Raw genomic sequence first — 16,364 nt, 5'->3', positions numbered from 1 at the left:
GTGTGTATTTGTGCTGATAAATAAATAAGGGAGACTAGTATAGATCTATTCAAGCTATTTAGCTCTCATCAGCTAGCCATACCCTTACTGGATTCGAACCTGGCTGTATTGCATCTTAGGCAATGTGTTAACCATTAAGCCACAGGCTCTCCTCCGTTATCATCTGAGCCAGAGAGAAAGGTATATATTTAAAGTCACAACCCCTGGTATGCCCAAATATGGGAGGACATTCACTACTTCATTCTCTGTCCATCGGCTCGTCACAAGAGACCATCCAGACAGAAACCCAATATTTTACTGTTGCCTTTTGTTACATTTGTGTTGTATTTGTGCTGATAAATAAATACCTTTCTCCCTGGCTCAGCTGATAACGGAGGAGAGCCTGTGGCTTAATGGTTAACACATCTGCCTAAGATGCAATACATCCCAGGTTCGAATCCCAGTAAGAGTATGGCTAGCTGATGAGAGCTAATAGCTTGAAATAGATCTATACTAGTCTCCCTTTATTTATTTATCAGCACAACTACAACACACACACACACACGTGTGTGTGTGTGTGTGTGTGTGTATATACTGTGCAAAAGTTGTAGGCAGGTATGAAAAAATGCTGTAAACAAAGAATGCTTTCAGAAATATAAGAATGATTGTTTATTTTTGTCAATTTTCAAAATGCAAGTGAGCGAACAAAAGAGAAATCTAAGTCAAATCATATTTGGTGTGACCACCCTTTGCTTCACAACAGCAGTGATTCTTCTAGGTACACTTGTACACAGTTTTTGAAGGAACTCGGCTGGTAGGAACTTCAAACATCTTGGACAACTAACCACAGATCTTCTGTGGATGTAGGCTTTCTCACATCCTTTTGTCTCTTCATTTGCATTTTGAAAATTGACAAAAATAAGCAATCATTACTTATATGTCTAAAAGCATTCTTTGTTTACAGCATTTTTTCAACGCTTTCCTAAAACTTTGCACAGTTCTCTCTCTCTCTCTCTCTCTCTCTCACTCTCTCTCTCTCTCTCTCTGTGTGTGTGTGTGTGTGTGTGTGTGTGTGTGTGTGGTATCAGATTATTTGTAGCTTGGTGCTATTCAAATCCATAGACATCTTTCTTTTTTTATCTCAGATGCGCATCCTGGAACACTTCGTCCGTTTTTTATGTGCTATTTCGAGTGGGAAATGGGAGAATACAATACAATAGCAGAGTTGGAAGGGACCTTGGAGGTCTTCTAGTCCAACCCCCTGCCTAGGCAGGAAAGCCTATGCCATTTGTTGGCTATCCAACATCTTCTTAAAGACTTCCAGTGTTGGGCATTCACAACTTCTAGAGGCAAGCTGTTCCACTGATTAATTGTTCTAACTGTCAGGAAAATTTCTCCTCCGTTCTAAGTTGCTCCTCTCCTTGATTAGTTTCCACCCATTGCTTCTTGGTTCTACCCTCAGGTGCCTTGGAGAATAGTTTGAACTCCCTCTTCTTTGTGGCAACCCCGGAGATATTGGAACACTGCTATCATGTCTTCCCTAGTCCTGTCTTTCATTAAACTAGACATACCCAGTTCCTGCAACCGTTCTTCATATGTTTTAGTCTCCAGTCCCCTAATCATCTTTGTTGCTCTTCTCTGCACTCTTTCTAGAGCCTCCACATCTTTCTACATCATGGAGTGGAATATGTGGAAAACATAAGGCAGAGGCAAAGGAAAGAAAATATAGAAGTTGGAGAAACAGAGAACAATTGACTATTGATTAGTTGAAGTTGTCATGCTGTTTTGAAATGCAATTGCGTCACATAATTCTTCCATGATGTCAATAGAAGGAAAATAAATCTTAGAACCATTGCTTTCTGACACATCCGGCCAGAAAACTATGAGCACCAGAATAATAGCAATGTTTCCCATAATTTCCTTGACTTGAAAATTGATTATATCTAGGGTTTGGAGAAACAATGGTTCAATAAAACATTTGTGAAATGAGCTCAATAATCCAAGAAGAGTGTGCAAATTGCCCATGATGCAATTTGCTAGGTCAATTTGAGTCTTGAAAAGAAAACTTCTGCCTTTCTGAATTGGGGAAGGCATTCAAAGCATCTGATTGAATATTCATTCTAAATGGTTGATTCAATTAAAACATTGATTCCATTTGGAGGTTCCATCAAACTGTTTCTGAACAAATCTCTGCACAACTCCATAAAGCAACTTTTGATGGTGCAAACATTTTTCTTGCTCAGATGATTTTGCTGGTTCTTTTATTGCATTGTCACTTTCCAAATCCCCCAAACAACAACAACAGCAGCATCAACACAAATATTCCGGCATAGGTCAAAATTTAGACTTTTTCAAATAAAGCTTCTTTTGTAGCTATTGTCTGTTTTGCCAACTTATGAAACAGAAAAAAAGCCCAGCGATAAAACCATATATTCTCCTATATGTCAGGTTTTTTAATTAGATGGCATTTAGTGTCATATTTAAGAGATGATAGCAAAGTAATTACTGAAAAAATTGTTCTCTGTGTGTTGTTCTGTAATGTTCAAATTTCACTAGTTATATGGGTGCAATTTGAATTACCTCTAAACTAAAAAGGTTGTTTAGAAAGGTAAAGGGTAGTCACTCAGATTCTTTTTCATCCCAAAGAATTTGATTCACCTTCCCAAAGTATTGCTGAAGCAAAGGAATTTCAAGATAAACAAAATAGCTGAGAAATTGTTTGTGTTAATTCTGTATTATCCTAGCTGTAGTCTCCCACAATTTTCTGAGAAAGCAAAGTGAAAATAAAGGCAACAATGAAACAATCTGAGTAAAGGCATAAAAAAAATAAAATTCAATTAACCTAGGCTGAACAAATATTATCTTGACTGACATATTGAGTACATTTAGAGCCGAGGTGGCGCAGTGATTAAATGCAGCACTGCAGGCTACTTCAGCTGACTGCAGTTCTGCAGTTCGGCTGTTCAATCTCACTGGCTCAGGGTTGACTCAGCCTTCCATCCTTCCGAGTTGGGTAAAATGAGGACCTGGATTGTTGGGGGCAATATGCTGACTCTGTAAACCGCTGAGAGAGGGCTGAAGCCCTATGAAGCGGTATATAAGTCAAACTGCTATTGCTACATTTAGATAATTTTTCTTTTTACAAATAATATTTATTTTATATTATGACAGACTTGAGACTGGCTGGTCATGAACACAAGGATGAGAAAACAGGATGAGCAAACAAGAACATACAGCCTTTATTTGAAAAAAAAGTTGTGAAATTGATAATTTCTACTTTGTAGAAAATGGGACAGAGGGAGAAATGCAGACATCTCAAAAATGATGAGAAAAACTACCAAGAACTGAGTGTGCACCTGTAGGAAGTTAGCACCCACCCTCTCCTAGAAAAATGAAATATCCTGGGAAATATTGAAAAGGCAGAATATTATATTTCCCTGGATAAGAAATGGAGAAACATGTTTTTAGGCAGGAAACAGACTCACTCTTAATAGCGCCCACCTTTGTCAATGGGCCATTAAAAGGCCTGAGCCATTTATTCTACATAACAAAAATCTCCTCTTCAGCTCCAGAGTGATGGGATTAAGGCATGATAATATTAGCCCTTTACTCAACTCACCACAGGGCCCCTGGGAAGCAGTGCTCAACCAAACCTGGACTCAAAACACAGCCTAGAGAGTTGCCTCTGCATGGCCCCATGGAAGTCTGACAACCAATCAGAATACAAACTAAAGTTCAAAGCCCAGAGAGGGCATAAAACCAGGGACTTTCAGCATCTCTGCCTTTTTCTTCTTTAGCCAACATCTTGAAGCATGTGATCCCCCTTTTCTGTTCAGGAGCTCAAGCCAACGTGATCCTGTCCACCATTAAACCATCTTTCCAAGCAGCCTCCATGTTTCTAGTGTCTTTTTCCCCATCTGGAACTGAACCCAAAGGACATTTCTCTTCCAATACACCAAAAAAGGATCTGAACTCAGCATTCCTCAAAGGTGCAAATTACTTCTAGAGACTTGAATCAAATAGTTTTCCTCCCTCCCTCCCTCCCTCCCTCCCTCCCTCCCTCCCTCCCTCCCTCCCTGTGTGTGTGTGTGTGTGTGTATGCCTGTATGCGGATATGTTTATAAGAAAATTGTGCTGCATTCAGTTGTCCTGAGAGTGGCTCTGAGAGGATTTTAGGGAAGCCAAGGATAGAGTTATATTTAAATTAGCATTTTAAATTTAATTATAATATGACAACTACTAATTTTGGAATTGTTGCATAGTATGAGTTGGAGTAGTTCCTGAATGTTTGTTTTTTCCTATCTTCTTTCATCTCAGTACAACAAAAAGAAACCATGAGATTTTCACTCAAGAGAATATTTAATTGAGGAATTATTTCATTCTGAGTGTTTCAGGACCAGTTGCCCCCTTAGAGAACATTCAGCACCACTAAAAGAGAACATCATAGGCTTCTTCAGTCAAGCCTGCAAGTTTAAAACTCCTTTGGGATCTAACCATTTTGGAAATAACCATTTTGCTTGTTGTGGTCTGTTTTCTAAACATATTGCTAAATAGTTTTTTGAACTGAACTATGGGCTGATGTTAATTTTCAGACTACTCAACATTCAAAATCCTGCCTTTTCCTTAGTTTATGGTCTGTGGCTAATCACATACAAGCTAAATTGAAACCAAGAGATTTGACGTCTATGCGAGGTAGAATATAATACCTAAGGAAATGGCTCAAAGCACTATGTTTCTTCTCTCCAAGTATGTCAATGTATCATGGTTTAAAGATAAATATTTATAAACAAAGCAGGCTAAATTAATGACAGCGGAAGTATCTCAGTGGTGCCACATCTTCCAGAGCAAAAAAGTTATAAAGAGTGAATTTGATATGACTCACTATCCTCAATTCTCTTAACAGATTCAGATTGTAGAATACTATTCCTCCAATCTGGCTGATTCCTCATACAGAAAAACTGAAATAAATAGCCTAAATTAGTTTAGCCTATATGCATCTTATGAGCACCTGCTAATCATTATGATTGAAAGCTTCCAGTATAAACAGTGAGACTAATTGCTTAGGGACAGTCAATTATTGAATACACATTTTCAGGATTAGTGAAAGCAGAAGTTATCATACATGCATAACCTACATTGGGAAAAATCACTATTTTGAAAATTCTGGAGGGGGAAGAAAAAACTTTCTAACAGTTTTTGAATAATTCCTTGTCCCAGGTACTAAATCAGCTGGGTAAATGACATTCAAAATGAAACTTTTCACATGCAAGCTAATTGATAACCATCTGGACATCTTTGTTGGTATATTATAAGAGATTGCTCAGTACAGTTACAGTATATGTTAGATCATGGCTTCAGCATCTCCTCTGGCTTCAATTAGCTTTGCTGACACGATTCAGAATTCCAACATCATTATTAAAATTCCTTTTCACTTATACACACCATAACCACATTTTAACACTTGAGATTGTAACTCAAGTTTGCAAAAGTAGGATAAGAAAAGCAGAATTTAAGATATCTTCCTTATGAGTCACAGACTTCAGGTGATGCTATAGTTCAAAAATGAATTCTCTCTTTTGCATACAATTAGCACAGAATTGTAAAAAAGCAGAAGCAAACGTTAAATCTCCAGCTGCTTTTTCATATATTATGCCATGATATATAGAAGGTGCATTTATTGTATTATTTGTTGGGGAAATTTTATTTCTGACTTGCCTTTATGGACAATTAAGTGCAAAATCAGAGATACAGTGTTAGAATCAGATATGCAGTGGTAGGATTTTCCAAGATGTTAATTGCCCATCATTCTGCATTTAAAAGCACCATCAATTACCATCTGATTACCTTATAAAAGCAGCTTTTATTGTTCTATTTGCATTTTTCCCCTCCACTGGAGAAGATCAGCAGGGTTTTGATTCTAGTCAGTTAACTTCCTTGCAGGCCCAAATGTCAGAAAACTTGCAATGAATGAGTAGGCACTCAGCCTTGTATTTTGGGGATGCTGTAGTCATACATCTACTGCCTCCATCTTTGTGAATAAAAAAAATAAATCCTGTGGATTTCTCAATTGGGAAAATAAAAAGAAAGAAGAAAACTCATTTCTGCATGCTAATTACTGGAAATATTAGAAGAAGACTCTTAGAAAGAGAGTGGAAGATGAATTTATAAATTTAAAGATCTAGTTTAATTGGTGCATTGTTTTTTTTCTAAAATGCTTATCAAACTTGGCTTAATTGTTCCTCATCTTGTAAATCAAGTCAGCATTTTCCCCATGGGCTCTTAGAATCTATTTGTTACCCCGCTGCCTCTTCAGAACAGTTTTGCTTATGCAAATATGTGATTTTCACTGTAGGAGGGAACAAATGATGGATATTTGTTGCCTTCTTTTTGTTGTGCTTAAGCAGCAAATAAAAAGTTGTTCTCAGTATATGGACAGAAGACACAGATAACTGAGTGAAAATGCAGCTGCCTTTTTGCTGATGGGTAAAAACTGTTTTAGCAGAATAGCATCTGTATTTCAGACTATGATGGAATTCTCCGACCCTGAGAATGAAAATGAATGTTTTCAAAATAGCAACAGCACTTAGATTTATATACCACTTTATAATGCTTTACAGTCCTCTCTAAGTGGTTTACAGAGTCAGCATATTGTCCCCAAGAACCTGGGTCCTCGTTTTAGTGACCTCAGAAGGCTGGAGGGTTGAGTCAACCTTCAGCCAGTCAAGATCGAACTCCCGGAATGAGCAGGGAGTCAGCATGCAGTACTGCATTCCAGCAGTGGATTTTACATTTTGGTACCACCGGTTCACTGTGTGTGCCCCCGCTCACTTCGCATGTGTCCCTTCCGCACATACACCTATCCTTCCGCACATGCGCTTTGCTCACACACACGCCTTCCACACATGAGCCTGGCCTCAAAACATGCCTAAATAGGATGGCATAGAGCCTGGGCAGGTGGGCAGGGGTAGATCCCCCACAATTTCTGCTACCGGTTCAAGTGAACTGGCCCAAACCGGCTGAATAGCACCTCTGCTGCATTCTAACCATTGTGCCACCACATGAAGCAAAAGTAGAAGGACATTTGTTGTGATATCAGGTAAGCAAATAGCAACCTTATAAAACCACATCTATAAGAAAGAAGATCTAAGACAGTAAAGTAGCCCCATTTTAATGCACTCACTGAGGGTAGAGGGCCAAAGTACACATATCCATTTCCAAGAAGTTGTAAGCTAATGTCTTGCTTTGGGCAAGGGACCTCCCTATTCTGACTCTGGAGAATCTTGTTTTTCTAGATGTTATGTTATGAGCATCTGTGAGGGTCTTAAGGCAGGTACTTTCCGTATCAACAGGTTTCTTTATATCTGATTCAAAATTTCAGAAATGGTTTCTCATTGCCTACTTCTTAGGGCTGAGACAGGGACTGGCCCAAGGTCAGTCCACTGGCTTTGTGCCTAAGGCAGGACTAGAACTCATGATCTCTCATTTTTTTTAATCTGATGCTTTAACTACTACATCAAATTGGCTTCTTATACAACTATTAGTGGGATTCATAATTGACTGAATGACTGCACCTATGCAGGAAATGTATCCACATCAAATTGGGCAATATTGATCAGAGTACTATTAATTAATCAGAATAGAGCCTTGGAGGTCTTCTAGTCCAATTACCATTTCAGATAGGTGGCTGTCCAGTACCAAGATGAGAAGCGAAATGTCTTCAAAGAAAACCAGAAAATTCCAGTTGCCTCTTAAAAAAGCATCTTAGGACAACCATGACCTGGATGACTGAGAATCTCTATAGAATGTGGCTGTCCAGTCTTTTCCTAAAAACCTCCAATGATGAAGCACCTTCAACTTCTGAATGCAAGCTGTTTCACTGGTGAATTTGCTATTCCTTTTTAAAAAAAATCATTGTTAGGGTAATTATCAGGTTTGCAGATGACACAAACCCAAGGATGCTTTAGAAAGGAAAGAGAAGATTTAAAAAGAACTTGGCAGACCAGAGAAGTGGGTTGAAACAATGAATTCAACAGGGGGACACAAGTCCTGCCTTGTAAAGGACCCCCCCCCCAAATATAGGATGAGGGAGACTGGCTTTGCAGTACATACAAAAAGATCTGATTGATAAATCACAAATTGAAGATATGTTGCCTGTCTGTCTATCATGTTTCTGTGCTGACACAATTAAAATCCCTCTCATCAGGTTACACAGAAATAAAAATGCTGCTTTGGAAAGTATTAACAGGAATGTTATGGAGTCAGGCCCACAAGAAACACTTATTTACTCTGTAGGAATTGTTAAAGCAACTGGTTGTGCTTAGCCTGCAGAAAAAGAGAGATATGGTGGCAGCCTTCCTATGTCTAAAGGAGTATGAATTGTTCTCTGTAGAGAAAAAAATGAAGTAGGACAACAATTAGAACAAAATAGATTCAGATTAGAGATTAGGAAGAGCGTTCTGGCAATAAAAGCTGTTAACAAGTGCACCCTCTTGTCTATATGTTCCCAGCATAATAAATATTTCCTCTCTTCTCTGGAAGTCTTCAAATAGGCTGGGTAGCCATTTGTATGAAATGTGTTTAGCAAATGTGCACCGAGAAACAGATTGGATTAGTTGACCTCTGAAGTATCTTCAACTTTGTAGAAATGTGGCTTAAGGCAATCAATTTGTCTTTTGTCAAAACTTCAAGTAGGCAAAAAAAAAAAGACAAGTTAACTCAATCTACTGTGGTGGACTCTACATGGGGCTACCTTTGAGAAGTATCTGGAATCTTCAGTTGGTACAGAATAAAGTTAAGTGTGCAAATGTGGCTGTCCAAAGATGTTGCATATAACAATTCTGCTGTGCAAGCTGCATTGGGTGCTGGTTTGCTTCCAGGTCCAATTCAAGCTGTGGATTATGACCTTTAAAGCCATACCTGTCACAGGGCCAGGCTACCTGTGGAACTATATTTTCCCTATTGCATTGAACCCATCCCACCTGGACATCAGGGAGATATGTTATTAACTTCATCAATTAAACAATTTTTATTGATGGGATCTAGGAAGCGAGCCCTCTGTACTGTTGCCCAAGCCTTTGAAACATTTTCTCCCCCAGAAGTAAGATGGGCCCTCACTCTTTTGGCCTTTTAGAATATCTGAAGATCTGGTTCTGTTGATAGATAGTTGTATGGTTGGTTAGCACCTTAAAGGCCCTTATCCACTGTTTGATTTTATTCCCCTAATATAATATGTATACACAGATATATTTTTCTCTTTTAATTGTACACCACCTAGAATTGCTCTGTGAGTAAGTGAGATGGATGGCTTCTAAATTTGATAAATTAAAAATAATTGAATGATGAATAAGGCACAATTTTCAGGTCATGTGACTAACAACTCCCTTAGTCTGCTACTAATATATCTATATTAGATATATATATATATATATATATATATATATATATATATATATATATATATATATATTATATATATATATATATATATATATATATATATATATAAATAATATATTTGCCTGGAAAGGTGTTAATATGTAAATGTCTGGCTATGTAAATAGTGACTGTTTATTATCAGCTTGACCAATAGTGGTCAATAGTGATCCATATTGGTTGGTCAAGCTGATAATATGAGACTCTTCAATCCACTTGTATCTTTCTTCATGGAAAGAGAGCGAGCAACACTGTCCTTCTCAAAACCAGTGAAGTTCAATTTGTGCTGTCAGCAAGCTCCACCAGATACTAAAGGAGCTGCATTGGGGATGAATAATTACAATTACTCTCTGAGTCTTTGCTCAAGAAGCTGGTAGATAAGACCTAACAACTTTCACTCAGATTAATTTTTCTCCTGCTCATTGAAAAGCATTAAACAAATTAAATAAATAATGAAGACAAACATCAGTAATGTCAGATACAAGTAATGTAACAAGCTGTTGTGTTAGTGATCAGAAAGCTTGTCAGGAAATTGCACAGAAACAGGTATCTCAAAATGATGCAGAGCTTACTAAGAGTTCATTTCCTTCCCCTTTGCCTTCCTTTTGTCTGCAGTCAATATATTAAAAAAATAATGCCAGCACAGTTGGAAAATATCAGTCTTTGTCATTGGGTTTAAGCTTTCAGAGAGGCCCATTATAAGAGTAGAATATTACTGTCCTGCCATTAAAATAGGCTGCAGGATCTCCTGCTGTCCCAAATGAGGTAGAGGCACTCTCTTCTTTTTCTTTGTCAGTTGTGTTGTAGGCAGGACTAGTTTATGGTCCTGAAACAGCTGCTGTTAGACAGTATATCAGATGTTGATCCTAGATTCTTTCTTATCTTATGTCTTTTATAGCAGAGGATTTTTTTTCTTTTGTCAACAATGTTCTCACAGCGGATTTAACTCTTTGCCTCATGGACATTAAACATGAATCTGTGCTTTCAATGGGATTGCCCCATTTGTGATCTTCCCAACCTTTGCAAAGAAGGATTTATCTGGTGAGTTTACCTGTGTTTTTAAAAGGGCCTAATAGAAGTATCTTAATATTAGGTCAAAAATAACGAATGCGGTTTATCTTTAGTTTCATTTTTCAGTCACTCAACCTTTAAAATCCTGTTACAATTACATGGGACTAATAATGTGTGAGTGTGTGACTAAATAAATGTAGGTCCTGGTACATTGATTTTTAAAAACAATGAACAAATGCTATCTTTTTACCTCTTCCTATCTCTTCTTTTGAACAATTGGTTCAGCTGCTAACACAGAATTTTTCCACACCGCAGCCTTCAGTTGCTTCTCCATTGTATAAACCGCTGGAAATAAAAAGTGATTAAGAAATCCCTGTCCAGATTTCGACACTTTCTTCCATTTTAGCCTCAGTGGTTTTGTGGTCAGGTCTTTTAAGGACAAATGACAAAGAACAACAATAAAAAAAGAAACCAGCTTGCTATTCTTCCTGTCACCTGGGCTAGAAGAGGAAACTTGGCAGAAATCAAGTAAATTCATCCAATTAAAATGGATGATGAAGAAGCATTTCCCTGATGATAATACCTAAAAAAAACAAAACAAAACAAAAAACAATCAACCTCGGAGAGTGCCATTTCTGCCTCAGCTGTTAAACAAATCACTACAGTTATTAAGTGAATCACATGCTGGATAAACGAATGCCGCTTCTCTCCATTGGCTTTCCTTGTCAGAAGCTGGCAGGTAAAATGGTAAACTGTAAACTACATGATCCTGGGATATGGTAATAATCATAAATGCATGTTGGTTGCCAAATGCTCAAATGTTGATCACATGACCGTGGGGAAATTGTGATAGTCAAAAGTCCAAGGATTTGTCATAAGTCACTTATTTCAGTGCTATTGCAACTTTGAATGGTTGCTAGATAAATTATTGTATGTTGAGGACTATCTGTAGATGATGGGGAGTGTTTTGCTTAAACCAATTAAGGGGAAGAGCAAGAGAACTCTGGTAAAATATGCTTTCCAAAGAGTGGGCTATGGATAACAATATCTATTCTCATTCTCCAGAAGCGGTAATTGGAATTTCCTCATGCTGAAGTAAACAAGAAAATCAACCCTTAGATGTGACAGATTTTAATCATCATCATACAAGGACATTCATACTCAAGGATTATGTTTAGCTATTCAACTAATTCATCCTAGCAAAGCTAAATTATCTACAAGGATTGAATGAAAAACAATTCATCCAATGTCCTATATCCATGGCGGCATGGACAGGCCAAAACATCTGAAGTGATCGTTAGCATGCAGGATCCAATCACCCAGGGAGGGTGAGAACTATGTAGGACAAACGGGGAATAGAATAGAATGGAATGGAATGAGATAGAATAGAATAGAATAATAATTTTATTGCCATTTTGAATGTACACTAATCGGCATACATTAAAATTAAATTTGATTGCATACAGATCTCAAAGGGTCACCATCTCCAATATACACCTCCAATATAGAGAGGAAGCTAACCACCAGATTGCAAGAAAACAAATGAGTGGTCAGATGAGAAGCCCCAAACTCATTAGTAGGTTCATATTGCAATCCATTCAATTTTGCAGTTTCTAAGATTGTTGGATGAGCAGGCACAAAAACAGCCAGGGAAGTGATTGAAGCCTGGGAAACAGGCCCCTCATGAGTCAACAGGAATTATCAAGCTTATCAACACCAGTTTATCAAGTACTTAGGAGGTGAGGGTTTGGGGGCACAAAGAAACATCAGCCAATGGCTGAATAGCCAGTCATTAACACCACAGTCAACTTCTAAAAAGCCTCACACAACAGGCACCATATTAATACCAGACACAGAAAACCCAAATCACACATTCTGCTAGAGAGAATTTCTCTGAAGATGGACTCCAGGAGAGTGGATCTTGGGACAAGTATATTCACCTTCATTCGTGATCTTTAGCATTTATTTTTCCCCCGCACTTCAATTGCTGAGAAATTGCTGTGAAAAGGATTGAGTGTCTATTGCCATAAAATAGAAACCTGGAGTGAGTACTCATCAGTGTGGGTTAAGCAATGCTTCATGATTTAATTTTTGACTGCTAAAAAGAAACCCTTCAATTGAAATTCACCACCAAACATGAGTTGTTTATCATGATGAGTTTGTTGATACAAGTGCTTTGAATTGCTGGGCCAAACAATGTAAAGATGATGAACTGGGAAGATCTGATTTGTGTGATCAAGAGTGAAGTGGATGACGTGACAATAGTGGATGGGTTGATGAGAAAAGTTGATGTACTGACGAAGGACAAGCAGTAGGTCACTGCAAGGAAAATTTGCTGTCAAATCTGGCATTTCATAGGAATGCATGGGTCATGTTATTGATCCTCTTTAATATTAGAAGGTTTTTGTAAAATGAATTCCATGTATAAAATCCAGACTTCAGATTAGAGATTAGGAAGAATGTTCTGGCAATAAAAACTGTTAACCGGTGCAACCTGTTGTCTATATGTTAACAGCATAATAAATATTTCCTCTCTTCTCTGGAAGTCCTCAAATAGGCTGGGTAGCCATTTGTATGAAATATGTTTAGCAAATTGTGCACTGAGAAGTACATTGGACTAGTTAACCTCTGAAGTATCTTCAACTTTGTAAATCTTTGAAATATGACTTAAGACAAATCAGTTTGTCCTGTTTTATCAAAACTTCAAGGAGGCAAAAAAAAAAAGAACATTTAGCTTAATCTATTGTGATGCACTCTACATGGGGCTACCTTTTAGAAGTATCTGGAATCTTCAGTTGGTACAGAATAAAGTTAAGTGTGCAAGCATGGATGCCCAAAGTTGTTGCATATAACATTCTGATGTGCTGGTTTGCTTCTAGGTCCAATTTTCTTTAATATTAGAAGGATTTTGTAAGATGAATTCCATGAATACAATCCAGACTTGGCACATGACACTTGAATTGAATGACTACCTTTGTGGGCATTCTTCTGAGTTAAATGAAGAGGTGGTAAGGAGGATGAAAATCTGTTTAAGGAAGTAAAGTGTGAAGGGTATGTATGTTTTTATTAAATGAATTCATTGATGGCTAAAGTTTTTAGCAAATGGTGGCGATTTTGTGGAAAAGTAAGTACAGATAATGGGAGAGCTCATGTCATAGATTATTTTCCTGGTTTGTTTATGAAAATATTCCTGTAATTAAAGCTATGGAAATAGGAGATACTATTTTTCATTCAAGCCTCATAAACAAAACTTTTCCCAGTTCAGTAAATGGCCAGAATTCCTAAATAAGATTACATAGCTTTGCTTTGTTCTTTCAAGACATAGTTTTTCAAGATATGTAAGCTATCTCTCCTCATTTGTATTACAACTATGTTTATTTACTAATGTTGCTATCAACATTTTCAGAAGTATTCCCTTTTTTAAAACATTTCTATGAGTTAAATAATCAATAGTGTCTTCTGATCGTTGAGCCTTCCACATGATGGAATGCATAATATACAAGGAAATGTAAACTGAATTTCCCCTTTTTTTTGCACTTTGTGTATACATCTGAAGTGAGATTTTTACTGCTCAAAGCAATATATGAAACCTGGGCTTCCCAACGATTAGATCAATTTATCTCACTTCATAATTAATTCATAAAATAATTATGCACTGAATAGTATGAAAGGTACCAGACCCTACTTTTGCCAAGAACACTTTACAGTATTTATGTTTTCTTCAATCAAATTCAAGCTCTAATTTGGGACTAGAAGTCTGAAAGGAAGAATAACTGTAAATTATTCTTCCACTGTATCACTTGGTTTTTCTCATAATAGCTACATTTTTAGGGAATGAGTTGTATTGTGATTATTTTCACATCTGGGGCCATTTGGAAAGCAAATGTGCAGACCTTATTTTGGCAGGTGTTAGGCACCTGTTTCTCTTTTGAAAGCTGCTTGGTGTATTTGATTATTTGATTATCATAAGAGGTGGTGATTTGATCTCAAATCACATGAGAAATTAATGTTATAATATAATTCAAACCTGAAAATAGCAGGGAAGATATTCTGTTGGAATGCTTGGGCTAAAAAAGGGAATTAATACTTTAAATCATATGGAATTTAATGGTTGTTTGAAGACCTTGAAAGATTGTCTTTTGAATTTAATTTGCCTTCAACGTATGCTTGGCGATATATACAACTGGAGCATGTGTTAATTAAACATTATAGTCTGGCTCTTTTAACAGCCTCTGAGGTAGATGCAATTTTAATTCCTTTAAGAGATGCTGTACTTGAATTGAAAGCAACAATTCAGTTTTATAAGGTATTAAAAAGTAAAAAGAAAGTATTAGCTATATATTTGGTATGTGGACAGAAGAACTGGAATACCTGATTTTGGAAAATCAATTCCAGGTATTTAAAAAATGTGAACTATGATTATATGGTTTAAAAATAGTAATAAGAAAACAGGATTTCTTTGAACCCCTCAAAGAATGTTTAAAAAGACATGGACATTATTATTTTATGTTGGCAATGTAATAAATTTGAAAGTTATTTCACTAATAAAATTTGGTCTTTGGTTATATAATTTTTTTGTTTCAAGTTAACTTGTATATTATTTTTGAGAAGAAAATTTATATTTAAGGATATTAGTGTGAAGCTGAATTATATTACTAAAATATAGAACCTGTCAACTTGAAGAGCTCTGGTTTTATTGAAACTGGGATACAACAGAAAGGATAATTGTATGTAACTGGAAAGAAAATCTTTACTCTGATTTTAAGGAATGGCTCAGAATATTGTTTTAATAATACCTATGCTCTAAAAACAAGATGATACATTATGTTATTACATAGTCCACTAGCTTAATGACTGAATTAATTTCATATAGCTATATATATTTACAGGGGTGGGTTTCAAAAAATTTTACTACCTATTTTGCAGGTGTGGTCTATTTTGTGGGCGTGGCTTGGCAGTCATTTGACTGGGTGGGCATGGTCAACTTGTAAAATGTGGTGAAACTCACTTAACAACGTTCTTGCTTAGCAACCAAAATGTTGGCTCAGAAATTCTGGTATTTGAAGTGTGAAAGTCTTCACACTTGTAACTGTCAAGTTATAATACCCTTGCACCCTTAACACTTTACAAAAAAAACCCCTCAGGGGTGTTCAAACTTGACAGCTTTAAGACTTGTGGACTTCAACTCCTAGAATTCCTCCTCCAGTCATGTTGGCTCAGGAACTCTGGCATTTGAAGTGTGCAAGTCTTAAAGCTGTCAAGTTACAAGATCCTTGCACCCCTTTATGGCTTGGTGGCGATGGCAAGAACCGGCTGCCAGCGATGCTCTTAGCAATGGCAAAAGCCTCACCGCTGAGCTGGATTCACCAAAAGCAGTGCCAGAAGCAACAGAACATGCTTGGGGAAGGGAGAGCCAGAACTGACTGTCCAGGGTTGTATTTCAGCCGCCGCCGCCACTTCTGCTGCAGCCACCAGAGACTCCTTCCTCACCACTGCTTTGTTTCAGGCTGAGAAGTGATGTCTCTGAGGGGCTGTCCCTGGATGGCACACAAGGCTGCCTTGCTGCGGCTCTTGGAGGAAGGATGAAGGGATGCTGGGCAGTGCTCACCCCCTCACCGCTTTCACAGCCAGCCAGCCACCCAACTAAGCAGGGCAGGCAAGGCTGCAGTTGATGGGGCTGCAGCCGGTAGGCCACAGGGGCAGCGGTGGTGAGCAGTAAGGGAAGTGAGCACTGGCCAGCATCCCTGCCTCCTTCCTCCATGAGCATGAGTGGAGAGAAATCAGGGGGAGAGAGGGAGGAGAAGGCTGTCCCTAGCAGAAGCTCAGCTTTCTCCTCCCTCTTTCCCCCTGATTTCTCCCCACAGCAAGCAAGGCGGCTCTCAAAGAGAACAAAGTCTGGGCGCTTCTTCCAACAGCCAAGGTGTCCTCTCTTCTTCCTTCCT

This window comes from Thamnophis elegans, chromosome 4, assembly GCF_009769535.1.
Source record: "Thamnophis elegans isolate rThaEle1 chromosome 4, rThaEle1.pri, whole genome shotgun sequence".
In the NCBI taxonomy this organism is placed as follows: Eukaryota; Metazoa; Chordata; class Lepidosauria; order Squamata; family Colubridae; genus Thamnophis; species Thamnophis elegans.
Note: the sequence above shows the minus strand (reverse complement) of the source record.